This window comes from Corapipo altera, unplaced genomic scaffold, assembly GCF_003945725.1.
Source record: "Corapipo altera isolate COAL_440 unplaced genomic scaffold, ASM394572v1 113, whole genome shotgun sequence".
In the NCBI taxonomy this organism is placed as follows: Eukaryota; Metazoa; Chordata; class Aves; order Passeriformes; family Pipridae; genus Corapipo; species Corapipo altera.
This window is the reverse complement of record NW_020884895.1, coordinates 6,214,334-6,226,467: the sequence shown is the minus strand read 5'-3', so window position 1 is coordinate 6,226,467 and position 12,134 is coordinate 6,214,334. Positions and strand designations below refer to the sequence as shown.

The 12,134-nt window shown below is 34.0% G+C and overlaps 1 protein-coding gene across 9 annotated transcripts in view; it reads left to right on the top strand.

Moving 5' to 3' along the window:
- Positions 1–12,134, top strand: part of NAALADL2 (N-acetylated alpha-linked acidic dipeptidase like 2) — a 473,876-nt gene that overhangs the window by 378,066 nt on the left and 83,676 nt on the right. The window lies entirely within an intron of this gene.

Below are 12,134 nucleotides of genomic sequence, written 5' to 3'. Positions count from 1 at the left end.
AGGCACAGACTAAATGACAAAACCAGATTACAGTGGATGCATAAAATGGAGCTCAATTTGACTTTCATAAATTATGGGGTTTAGATGTTTTTTCCATGTTTGCCGAGCTAATACTCATTAGATTATTCTGGTGTTTCTTTTACTAGCCTGTGAAGCATTTGATACCAAACACTCCTCAAAGTAGCATCTTGAATTGAACTTAGAGTAAGACTGGTCTGGCCTGGCAACTAACTTAGTAAAGTTATATCAGTAAATTGCTTCTTAGCAATGTTTTAACCACTTCTCCTGTCCAGTGATTAGGTGTTAATTTCCTCATGGAAAGAATCTGGTTTGTTCTGTGTAAGTATTGAGAAAAATGTGATGCAACATCATTTCAGGGGAAAAAAAATCTTCTATTTGTGTAAAATTATTTATAATGTTATATATTATGTGAGTCTGCAGGTCTTGTGGATATATCAATTCAAATTTTATTATCAGTTTTAGCTACTGTATTCACAAAAAATACTGTCCTCAGAGGTTGCTAGCCTTTTGCTAACGTATTGGTGTTTGCAGCCCTATCTCCATTAAAACAAGTGTTTGCTATTTAAGGGAGTAATTTTATTACATTAAGTCCTTGAGCTATTCGGGTTTTTCTCATTTTATTTCTTTGAATTCACAACACAGTCCATGGCAGTAATCTGAAAACTAAACTGTGCAGCAGACTCTTTGTTATCTATTTATCACTTTATTAAGATTCAGCTCTTTCATTCTAATAAATGCCATATTAGCATGAGCATTGCATTCATACCTTCTGTTTTGGAGAGACAGCAAAGGAAATCTCTTTTTTACTTCGACTGTATTTCTGTGGGGCATTTGAGTGTGCTGTTAATATTCAGTAATTCTTGTAATATCCATTGTATCCTGTTCAGTAGTATGGACATAGCCTCCCTTAGCAGTCTTGCCTTGCACCTCTTAATTAGATGACAGTCAATAAAACATGACTAGAAGTTAATACTTTTTAGTTCCAGTGAACACCTTCCATGTCACTTCTGATTCTTTAGTATTGAGAGTGTATCCACTCTGCATTTTACCCTGAAGCCCCATTTAAAAAGTAAAGGATCGAATGCACATGAGGCAACGTGTCTGGTTTTACTTTCTGTAGGATATTATTATTTGTAATTAATGCATCTGTCATACAGTTTGTGACATTAAAAAGATTTGTAGGAATTATTGCTTCCCAATGCTGGCTGGATTTCTGAAATCATGTGAAGTGTATTGACAGTGATGGAACAGCCCAGCACAGATCACTATTTATTTCTCGGGTGCTCACAATTTGCCACATGTCTAGAAGATCTTTTCTGGAAGACTGATCCGCTTATAAAGAATATTGATATTGCTTCCAGCACTTGCCAAGAAGACAATGGAATTACAGATTACCTCAAAATTATGATAGTGCAAATGAGGTAAGATGTGACCGTTTGGAGCTCATTTCACCTTGAAGAAATTGTGAGTCTATTCACATGAGATTCTTGTTACCAGGCGCAGATTGCAAAGAAGGGCTTAAAAATTCCAATGGGAGACAAGGATAATTTTAATTTGTAAGAATAATTCTCTGACATTATGTTGGAACAGAAAAAAAAGGTGAAACAAAAATTTAGAGTTAATAATATCAATCCATTTTAAAATTAAGAGAGAAAATAGCCTTTCTTGTTTTGTTAGATAGAAATTTTCTGTAATTTGTAGATGCATGGAAGATACTGCACTGTACATTTGGATTCAATGGTAAAACTCATAATTCCATTTTTAAACTACAACAAAATAGACTATCATGCAGTACTTTTTTCTACTGCTAAACAGTGTTACAACAGTGTTGTTTTGAGGAAAAGGAGACTAAAATCTCACCATTTGCCCTAAGGACAGTGCTCACTGTTGTGCTAAAATCGTGGACACTCCATCTCGGTAAAACAGAGGGAAAATATCTTCCTAAGGAAAATTAATACTTGTTACAAAAACCTACAAAGGTTAAGTTTTAGGATTCTGGGGAAAACAATGAAAACCTGTAGTTTTTCCTGTGAAGGAGAACTTGAGTAAAAATAAAATTTTGGACAGTTGCTAATCACTGCACTTTCCAATACATCCTTTTCCCTTAATTTCTGGGAAAAGGAGAGGAGACGTTTTAGCTGAAATGTAGTTTGTCTAAATATTCTAGACTTAGCAATGAAAAGAAGAGTCACAAACCTAATAAGTTGTCTACATGTCAGATCTGGTGGCCAGTTAGAGAATAGGATAAGTGCTTGGCTAATTAACAGAGACCTTGTTTCTTAAAGATGTTTTGTACAAAGGGATTACATCTTCATATTAACTGCAGGTTTCAAAAGGGAGCTGCATAAGCAGTCTGCAAATAATAATTTTATATGACTGTGGGATTCAGTGGGATTCTGGTTGAAACACCAAATTACATGGAGAAGCTAATTTAAATATTTGGATTAATTAAGCAAAGAGGAATTCAAACAGTTCTGAGACCTTGACATATTTAATTCAAATCTTTTTTATATAACTATTCTAATTAATGTCCACATTAACAAGGGGGAAATACTGCCAAGTTATATTTTTGTCTACTGTTATTTTGTAAGGAAAATGATAGTTAATTCACTTGCTCAGTTGGTGAATCACCATTTGTTGACAGAGTGTTATTGGTAAATTGGGTTTGTTTGATGCTGGTATTCATTCTCTGTAAATAATGTCATTAATGACTTTTTCTATAATTAATATTTCCCAAGTAAAAAAGTTATTATAAAACATGAATTCATTTCTGTTGTCTTTTCACTGATTATGTGACCATACTCCAGCTCTGTTATTACTGCAGTGCCCAACAAACCTTAATGCTCTTGTCTACTAAAGGAAAAGAGTGATTTAAATCTATTGATGAATTAGTTGATCATTAAAAATGACTGTGCCAAGTATTGTTCCATGCTCTTTATCAGTATTTCTTTCTACTAAAAGGAGTAAAAGGCATAAAACATCTTTATGTTTAAAGGTGGTGTTATTGACAGAAAACTCTTTTTTCTTTATGAAGTAGAAACAAAGATAAAGTCTTGTATATTGTATATGTCTACTATCATTATTTCTTGATTTTTAAAAAAATCAAAACTTATATTAATGTCAGCATTGATTCTTTTCTTCCAACTTCTATGTGTTTCTCATTTATTTTTTTATACTACCAGCATTAATAATGGATCTCCTGGCATCATATATCAGTAATTATAAAAAAGAAAAAAAAAAAGCCTTACTATTTGAATTGCTTGTTGTATACCTTATAACAGAAGATCACCTCTTTCCCATGAGTTTTCAGTCTTTACTTATTATCCCTTTTAGTATTATATTTTATTGCTAGTGTCATTTTTTGTATTTGTGTTGAAAACCAAAAAAAAGGCCTCTTGAGAATCAGAGGTTTATGCTGTGAACTCCTGTCTCAGGAATTCATAACTGTGTTAAAATGATGCTGTTAATTTAGACAATACTTCATTGCCAGCTTTATTAAATTAATTAAGATGCTGCTTCTCCAGTGTGAAAAGTTTCATTTAATGGTGGATTTGATTTGCAGCAGGTTCTTTGCAGCTCCTATCTATTTTTTCTTTGATGAAGTGTTGCTTTTTCCACTGTGACGTATTTTTTCTCTCTTCTTCCAAATAGAATAATTTTGATAAATGCTGATTCAGTGAGTAATCATTAAAACTTATTCAGAAATTTTGGTGTTATGAAAATACTATTGCTACTAAACATATGGAATGAAAATACTATTGCTATTAAAAATGGGGAAGAAAGTTTGTTAGTGAGGAATAATGCAACTGGACCAGTTTACATGCTGTGATCTTTGTGGAGATCTGCAAAAAGTCCTTTGTTTCTAATGAATCAAGCTTTCTGTTTCCATGTCCTTCCCTGTCTTTACAACTTAGATTTCTGCTAAAGGTATAAATGATGTATATTTTCAGAAAGGTTTTCTTGTTTAGAAATGTAAATGTCTACTTTGATAGCCGTTGTGGATGAAACTGAATAAATCTGAACATTTTATTATCTTTAAATGTAGCACTGGAGTAGGGAAGATTTCAGTAATTTGTTACCTGCTGCAAAATGGATTTTGGTTCTAGGTTTCTGTTTTCGAATCTACTTAAAACTGAATAATGAACTGTACTATGTAAGGGAATTGTTTTTTCCTCCCAAAGACTTTAGCCAGACTACAGTATTAGAAAAGTTGACTTCAGCTCAGTCTAAATATTCCTTTCTTTAATTTCATCTTCATTATTTCCCCTCATAACTGACTTTTTCATGTTAATGGAAAGATGTTTTTGTAGTGATAGAAAAGCCTTTCATGTAGGGAGTTTACTTTTAAACTTCTAGTTCTTACAACAGAAGAGACATTGAGAGCCTTGGATATTTTAAATTTTCTACATAAAGACAAATCATTGAAAAGTTTCTCTTGCTGCTTTTCTCATCCCTATTAAATATGTTCCCAAATGAAATTAAATTGACTTAATGGCTGTAAGCTGTACTACACAAACAATGCATGGGAAAAAACGCATGTGTTAAAGTGAAGTGTATGGTAAAGTAACGAGAAAAAAAGAAAGCACCTTTAAATCAGAATTGATAAGACATTATTACAACATTAAATTAGACTTAAGGCTACATTATGTCTTTTGACTCACACCAGTTGCAGGCATGTGCTTTACTTCTACATGTGACAGGAAAATAATCAGAATTTTGTGCAGCACAACACACTTCCTAGTTTTCAGATCGATGTTGAAAAAAAATGCATCTAGGTGATGAAAGCAGACCATTTGTTTGTCATAAATAAAAAAGGTGATGTATTTTAAGTAGAGTGATAGATATTTAACCTTGCCAAAAGTATCAGATACAGCCTTTCTGAGTCTGCCCACCTCATGTTCTCAGAAAGGGAAGCTTTAAAGTACTCTGTAACACACCATTGCTCAATCTGTCTCAGGATGCCTTTAGCTCTGATTGATTATTCTTGATAAAATAAGTGAAGGCATTTATTTTATCAAGGACTGTGACTTTAAATGAATTACCGGTATTTTCTTTTGTAAAATTGTATGATATTTCATATGGCCCTAACCAGGTCACATACTGAGAAGTCAGAGGAGCAGGAAGAACAATAGATTTGTAGAAACCCGAGAATATGGTTTATTTTTTGTTCCGTTAAAATTGTTTCTCCCAGGAAGAGTAAAAATACCTCTGCTTGAAGCTAAGCCAATAACTGACCCAAACCCCCTCAGAAATGGATGTAGTGAACAGTATAGAATTCCTGCCCATGCTGATAGATTTTAAAGTTGGAAGTTCTTTCCAGCATGGACCCTTGTCATGCATGAATGGAGGACTCTATGTGTGTTCAGGTTTAGAAATTGCCTTAAATTATGGTGATTGTCATGTTTTGGTTACATAAATATGTCACCCAGAGTATCCCTTGAATTTTGCTGTTAGTGCAGTTAAACTTCCTACATGTGCAAACAAAAACCTAATTCCTTTAAGGCTATTAATTGAATTTCTGTATCTATTCTTTAGGCCTAGCTATTTAATAAATACCCAAATTCGGGAAGAAAAAAAAAAAAGCCACTCCCCCCATCCCATTTACAAATGCCTGACCCTTTCAATATCAGTCATCCAAAGGAAAAAAAAACAAACCCTTAACATTTAAGTTTAGGTATCTTTGTTAGCAAGATCTTACTAGTGAATTGCTTTAATGAATTCTTCAAAACCAGACGTGAGGAAAATCATTCTATGTCCATTTAAAGCAGTCATAGTTTGAATAATCACAAGCATCAACTTGAACAATTCTGGGTGTTTCCTGGTATGTTCATTCTTCATACCCTATTCATCTGTTCACCAGTGGCATATTCTGGTGATGGTGTCTTGTCCAGTCTAAAAAAACCACAGGGCTAGACAGGAGGTTTTCAGGGCACCATAAACTGGGAATGGGAATTATCATGAAATTTCAAACTTAACTTCAAACCAATACGTGATAAACCTCTGTATTTTCTAAATTATTCTGAAGGTTTTAATCAGTAATGCAGTTGAGATGCATTTTGATTTATTGCATCACAGAGCCACAATTCCCATGGTATCACTACTCCTGTCTTGAAGTGCACACAGAATGGGACTTCACTGAATATAACAGAGGAAAATTTTACAGCAGATAATCTCTGATGTCAGGAAAAGCCAAAATGCAGGAAATAGTTTTCTTGAAGGTTCTGCAAACTGCTTTCTTTTGGCAGCTAAAAGGTCATACAGTTCAAACCTTTGTCTCTTGACAGCCTTGAAAGATATTTCAAAACCTGTTTCGTAGCCTTCTATTTTCAGACTTTATTGCTAAAGTTTTCTTTCTAGAGGAGCTTTCCAACATTTAGGAGAGCTGCTAACACCTCTACTTTGTATCAGGTCATCCTCATCTTGATTAGATATGTTATTGTATAATTACTGGAAGAAGGCTGAATGTTCTACCTTCGGTAGGTAATTTGGCACTAGAAGAAGGAAATCTTCTAAAAATAACACACACACACACCCCCCCCAAGTTGGAAACTTGCTTTCTCTCAGTTTTAACGTGCTCATTTTTTCTCTAACATGAAAATGATCACTTTTAATTTTAGTTTTAAAGATTTTTAAAAAGCTGCAGATCAAGTTCTAATTTATTACTATTGATTTTTTTTTCCATAGGCTTTTGAGCACCCCTAGGAAATCATTGCATTCTGTGTCTAAATGGGAAAGAAAAACAAAATTTAGTATTAAGATTAATAAACAACTTATGGGTTTGTATGAGTAGAGATGTAGATGATCTTCTGTTGTTTCATACATTACCTGTGTATGTGACAGTCAAGGATGAGATTTGCTACATTCTGGCTAACTAAAAGTTTCAAGATGACCTACTAATTTTGTTAAATACAATCTGAAATCCAAAAATATATCTAAACTTTTATGGAAATATACCCTTAATTTATTCACATTTTCTAACACTGGTAGTTATTTAATAAGTATCTGTTCTGAAATCTGAGTAATACTCAAAAGCCTTTTAAAGTTTCTGTCATGAAATGGTCAAGGATCTTTTATAAACTCTTGTCAGTTTAGCAAATTTTTATGTCATGCTTTCTTCAAAAAATTAAGGAGGTTGAAATTCAGTAGAAAAGTAGGAATTTAGGCTACTAGGGAACATGGAAAAATACTTCAAATTGTTTTACCCATTCAAGTTGGGACTAGGATGAGAGGAACATTTGTTCAAGGTCATTTTAACTCTAAGACATAAAGCTGTAGTCTACCAAGTAATAACTTATGAACAAAAGAGGATATAATGTTATATGGAAGGTATCTAGTGTACCTGAACTCCATACTATGATGTTTTAAAAATTGCTGGTTTTCATGCTAATTACAGAACATCTTATTTGACCTTAAATTCATTATTTAAAAAAACCACTTTTATGCTGTATTTTATTGTTTGCATTTTGTTTGAAGCATTTGGTCTACTTGTCAAGCTTTGTGTAATGATTAGATTTTATTTGAAACAAGTAGAGGTAGTTATTTGCAGTTGTCACTCAAAATATCTAAATAACTCCAAACACCGCAAATGTATCATAAATCTTATTTACAAAATGCATTCAAGTAAGCTTTTTAAAACTGTTGCCTGCACAGCTAAAATGGAATTGAATGTTCAGAATCGAGGGTGCTTGGGAACCAATTATATTGCAGTAGATACTTCTTGGGGGCTGTGGGGAATTGGCAGGGGGAAAAAATCACATAAAGTCTTTTTCTCCCTGTAAATTAATGAATGATTGTTGTAAATGAAACAAATGTGTGGTTTACCTGATTTTGGGAGGTTTTTTGTTGTTTTTTTTCCTTTTCCGTAAAGGAAATAAGAATTTTATTTTACAGATTCAAAATATATGGTGTGATGAAGAAGAATGTACATACAAATGAATATGTAAAGCACTTTTGATGATACAAAACCAGGACTTGTAAGGACTTCAAGCAATCACTTGATCCAACCTCTTACTCTACTGCAAAAATAAGACTCTCAGATGTTTTTCAGCTCCCAGTCTACAATATTATAAAACTTTCCCAAACAATCGGTGCTTGATTTCTATCACAGTGATACTTGGAATTATTTTGTCATTTATTGAAGTCGTCACAGTTAAAGAGGAATGTTTCTTTTCCTTTTATTCCATGAGTGATTTTGTTCTTTTTTACAACCACCTTTTTACATATTGAGCAAAAGTTATCATTATACACAAAAGAAAATTATACACTTTGTACACTGAATATCAGCTTCAGAAAATTGATGTACCTTCCTCAAAGTTAGTGTGAAATTCAGTGTCTGAAATTAACTGATGTGTTTCAGACATGCAGGTGAAATCTCTGTGAAATCTTGGTTTTGCCAAAGATTATCACTTGGGTCACATCACACTTCAACTAATATTTTACACTGAGCTAAAACGTCAGAAGCATATATGTAAAGTCAAAGTCACTCTACAGTGAGCCTAATGAGCAAAAAACCCCAAAACACAGAATTAAGTATTTCACTTTTGTTTGTTGTATGCCTGTATTGCTGTTAAAAATGGCGTCTTGCATGGTTATCCAGCGATCTAATGCCCCTTCAGAGCAAAGGTTATTTGGAATATATTTTTGTAAAGCGAAGTAGCTGCACAGGGAACCTGGAACCAGAGGTATGTTAATAAACAACTTAATCTATCCAAGGACAACACGTCTCATTCAAATGCCCTCTCTCTTTTCATCTCAATTTCTTTTGTAAAATATTTTTTAATTCTCATCCCTATGTAAACCTCACTTTTCCTTTTGATTCTCCTTAGATCTTTTTAAAAATAAGCTGAATTTCAGATCAGTTTTTACCACGACTAGCGTTTTTCAGACTAACTAATGGGAAATAATAAAAATTAGAGGAGACAAATAGAGGGTAATTTTGTCAATCTTGCTAAATAAACATTAAATTTTTAAGTTTACACAAAGTCAGTAATTAGAAGTTATTAAAGAGCTGTGGCATCCTGTCAGGGTACTGAAGAAAAAACTTGAATTAATTGTGCTGTAAAGTCTCTAGATCCCATAAGGCAACAGAGCCCAGAGCATCCAAACTGAACCATGGGCTAAATGAGCTTCATGCACTGAAATATGGAGACTAAGGGTGTTCCAGGAACTAAAGGAGTGCTGGAGTTGAATCAGCTTTACAAAGGAGAATTGCAATGACCTGTGTAACTGTAGCTTGATTAATGTTGATAATAACTTGAGATGAAGTGATAATTGATTTAAATAGGATTTATAAGGAGAGTCAGAATTTTTTCACAGAACTCCGTGTCATGAAACTTGTTTTTAATCTTTTGAAGGGATTCCGTGTTTATTTTATAAAGGTAGCACCGCAGACTTTTATGGAGCATTTTGTATGGTATTCTGGAAATCACAATAAAAACAGTGCTTTAGGGCAGTTGTTAATCACATGGATTTCCAGTTTACACAAACTGACTGATAGATCTTCAAAGGTGTTACATGCTGATGGAGAATCATCATGGAATGCTGATTTTCCTACCATTTTTCAGATAGAAGCACTAGATTCAGTACTAGTCTACAATTTCGTTCTTTGTTGGGTGGAAACTTCCTACTCACATGAAAACAACTGATCTCAGTATAAAAACATCCCTTTTTTTAAAAGAAAAGGATAAGGTAAACAATATAAATGTTATGTTTTTCTTCAGACCTCCAACTCTCAATTGCTGCAGAAAGGATACTATTAAATATATCTGTGTTTTTACGTGTGATTTCTAATAACAGCACTAACCATATCAACAACCAGTACAATGAATATCGTATCCTGTATCTTCCAGTCTGTTTATAATTTGAAAATGTGTGTGTGTGTGTGTGCGCCATGCACACTTGATTTTGTATCTATGAATAATACTTCTGAGCTTAGGGAAACTGTTGCTATCCATGAAATTATGCAATTACAGCAGCAAGGCCAGAGATGCAAACTGTGAAAGGTGGAGGGCACAGAGAAAGATTTAATATTGAAGAAAAATAAGCTCATGTTGCGTGATTTGGTAGCTTTAGTCCATTAAAATATCCTGGGCTGTGAAGTAAAGCTTTTCCACATTATTGACTAGAATCTATACCTTTAAAAGTTAATGTAGATGCTGTATTATTTTCTATTCTGAAAAATACATTTATGTAACCTTCATTAGTCTTCCTTCCCTGATCAGAGTAAATAGCTTTAAATTGCACTTTACTGGATTTGTCAGTTTGTTTTCTCAATGTGTGCAGTGCAAACATTTCTCCCTTACGTACCGTGGGTGCATTGTTTCAGAAAGTTTCATTTTATTGCATCAAAATTTACTTTTGAAGATCAGAATCTGGAGGATTAAACTTGACATATAGTGTTATATTTTTCTAAGATTATATTGTGCAGTAGTTAAAAGCTATCAGTTTTCTGTCTTACAGTTCTGCACTAATCAGTTCTGAAATACAGTATATTATCAGCCTTTCTGGGTTTTGCATGCTTCTTATGAAAACATGGTGACATATCCCTGAAACGTTGTTAACAGTAAATCCCCACAGTTTCTTAACAACATTTAAATGTGCTTTTAGTCCCCTGGTACTTGACAGTACATAGAAATTACAATATCCCTGTTCAATACTATACTTTGGGTTTGGAAATATCTCAGGTAATAATTTTCAGGGTGCAAAGGGAACTACATCATTTGGATGTATGATGAGTTTTGGGTAGTAGTTGATTCCTGTGTGTTTTGTAGAAACTCTTTTCCGAGTTCTTTGGACTAGATCGGATTCATGAATCTGGCTAAAATCACATTTTTTTCCGTTAGTTTTTTTCCAAAGTGTTAATATTTCATAGTTCTTGGAACCAAGGTCAAGTGGACTTCTGTGGAAACCAGAAAGAGTCATTTGACCATCTGGCTTTCCCTCCTCTAGCATTTTCTCTCATCCTTTCCTGACTGTTGTTGTTTTCCTGTGCAGTACAGAGGCAATACCAAGGACACTTACTTATGGTGTAAGTAGATAAAAGTTGGAAGAATCCAGTCAGGGAAAGAGTATTACAGCACCTAAGTAAGGGTTTACAGTGTTCCATTTGTCCTACTGCTGTAGAAAATAAAATCATTTAATATCTTTTGGATCATTTAATTTATCTCCCAGTGAAGTCTGGAGATCTGAATTTGTGGTGCTGACACACTTTAATAAATCTGCTTTGTGATGATCTTTCTGAAAAATTCAGTTTATACAGATACTCGATATCTTAAGTGCAAGTACTGTTATTACACCATTTGCTCAATCCCACTGAAGTCCAGAAGAGGGGTTTTTTTATAAAGAATATGATGGTAGTTTATTGACCTTCATGCTCTGTATGGACTAATGGGAGTGACTTTCCATTTCAAAGAATGAAAAATGGTTTTTGTTTGTGGCTGGGAAGGGGGTGATTTGTTCATGCATAGTTGCTATTGAGAAGTTTAAGTGTCAGAGCAGAGGTTTTGGGGCAAGGTAAAGCTTTGTCAGCAGTAAATTCCTTTGGCCATGTTCCAGGCTGCTACCATGAGGGAAGATTTGCAAGAGTTTACCAATGTATCAAGAGAGTTCCTGCAGAGTATTACATCTGATTTTCAGTGTGCCCTGCCAAAAAAAGTTTCTTCATTTGTGTCTATTAAAATTGAACTTACTCCGGTCTTTGATTAGAGTAATAAAATTAGAGATTTTGACCGCAAATTTCTCCCCCACTTTAAAAGCCTGACCATTGCACTGGTTATACCATGTTTATTTATATATGTGTCCCCTCTTATTTGGACAATGTGTTGTTATGGGTCTGTCCTGCCTCTGGAGGCATTGTTGGAGACATGCAGGATGATGCAGTAGGATTTTCAGGTTCCTTAAAAGAGCTGACATAGTATTGGATATTAGCAGTGTGTGTGGAGGGGTAGGGAATATGTGGTACATAATACATTCACATATTGCAGGGTTAAATGAATTTTCATTTTTCTGGTGAAACACTTTAGTTTCTGTTGTGTTCATAAGTAGCAGATTGTAGCTCTCAGCACAGTGAAACAAACCTCTGCATGGGGAAAGGGTGGCAGTTTGACCTTCTCTGC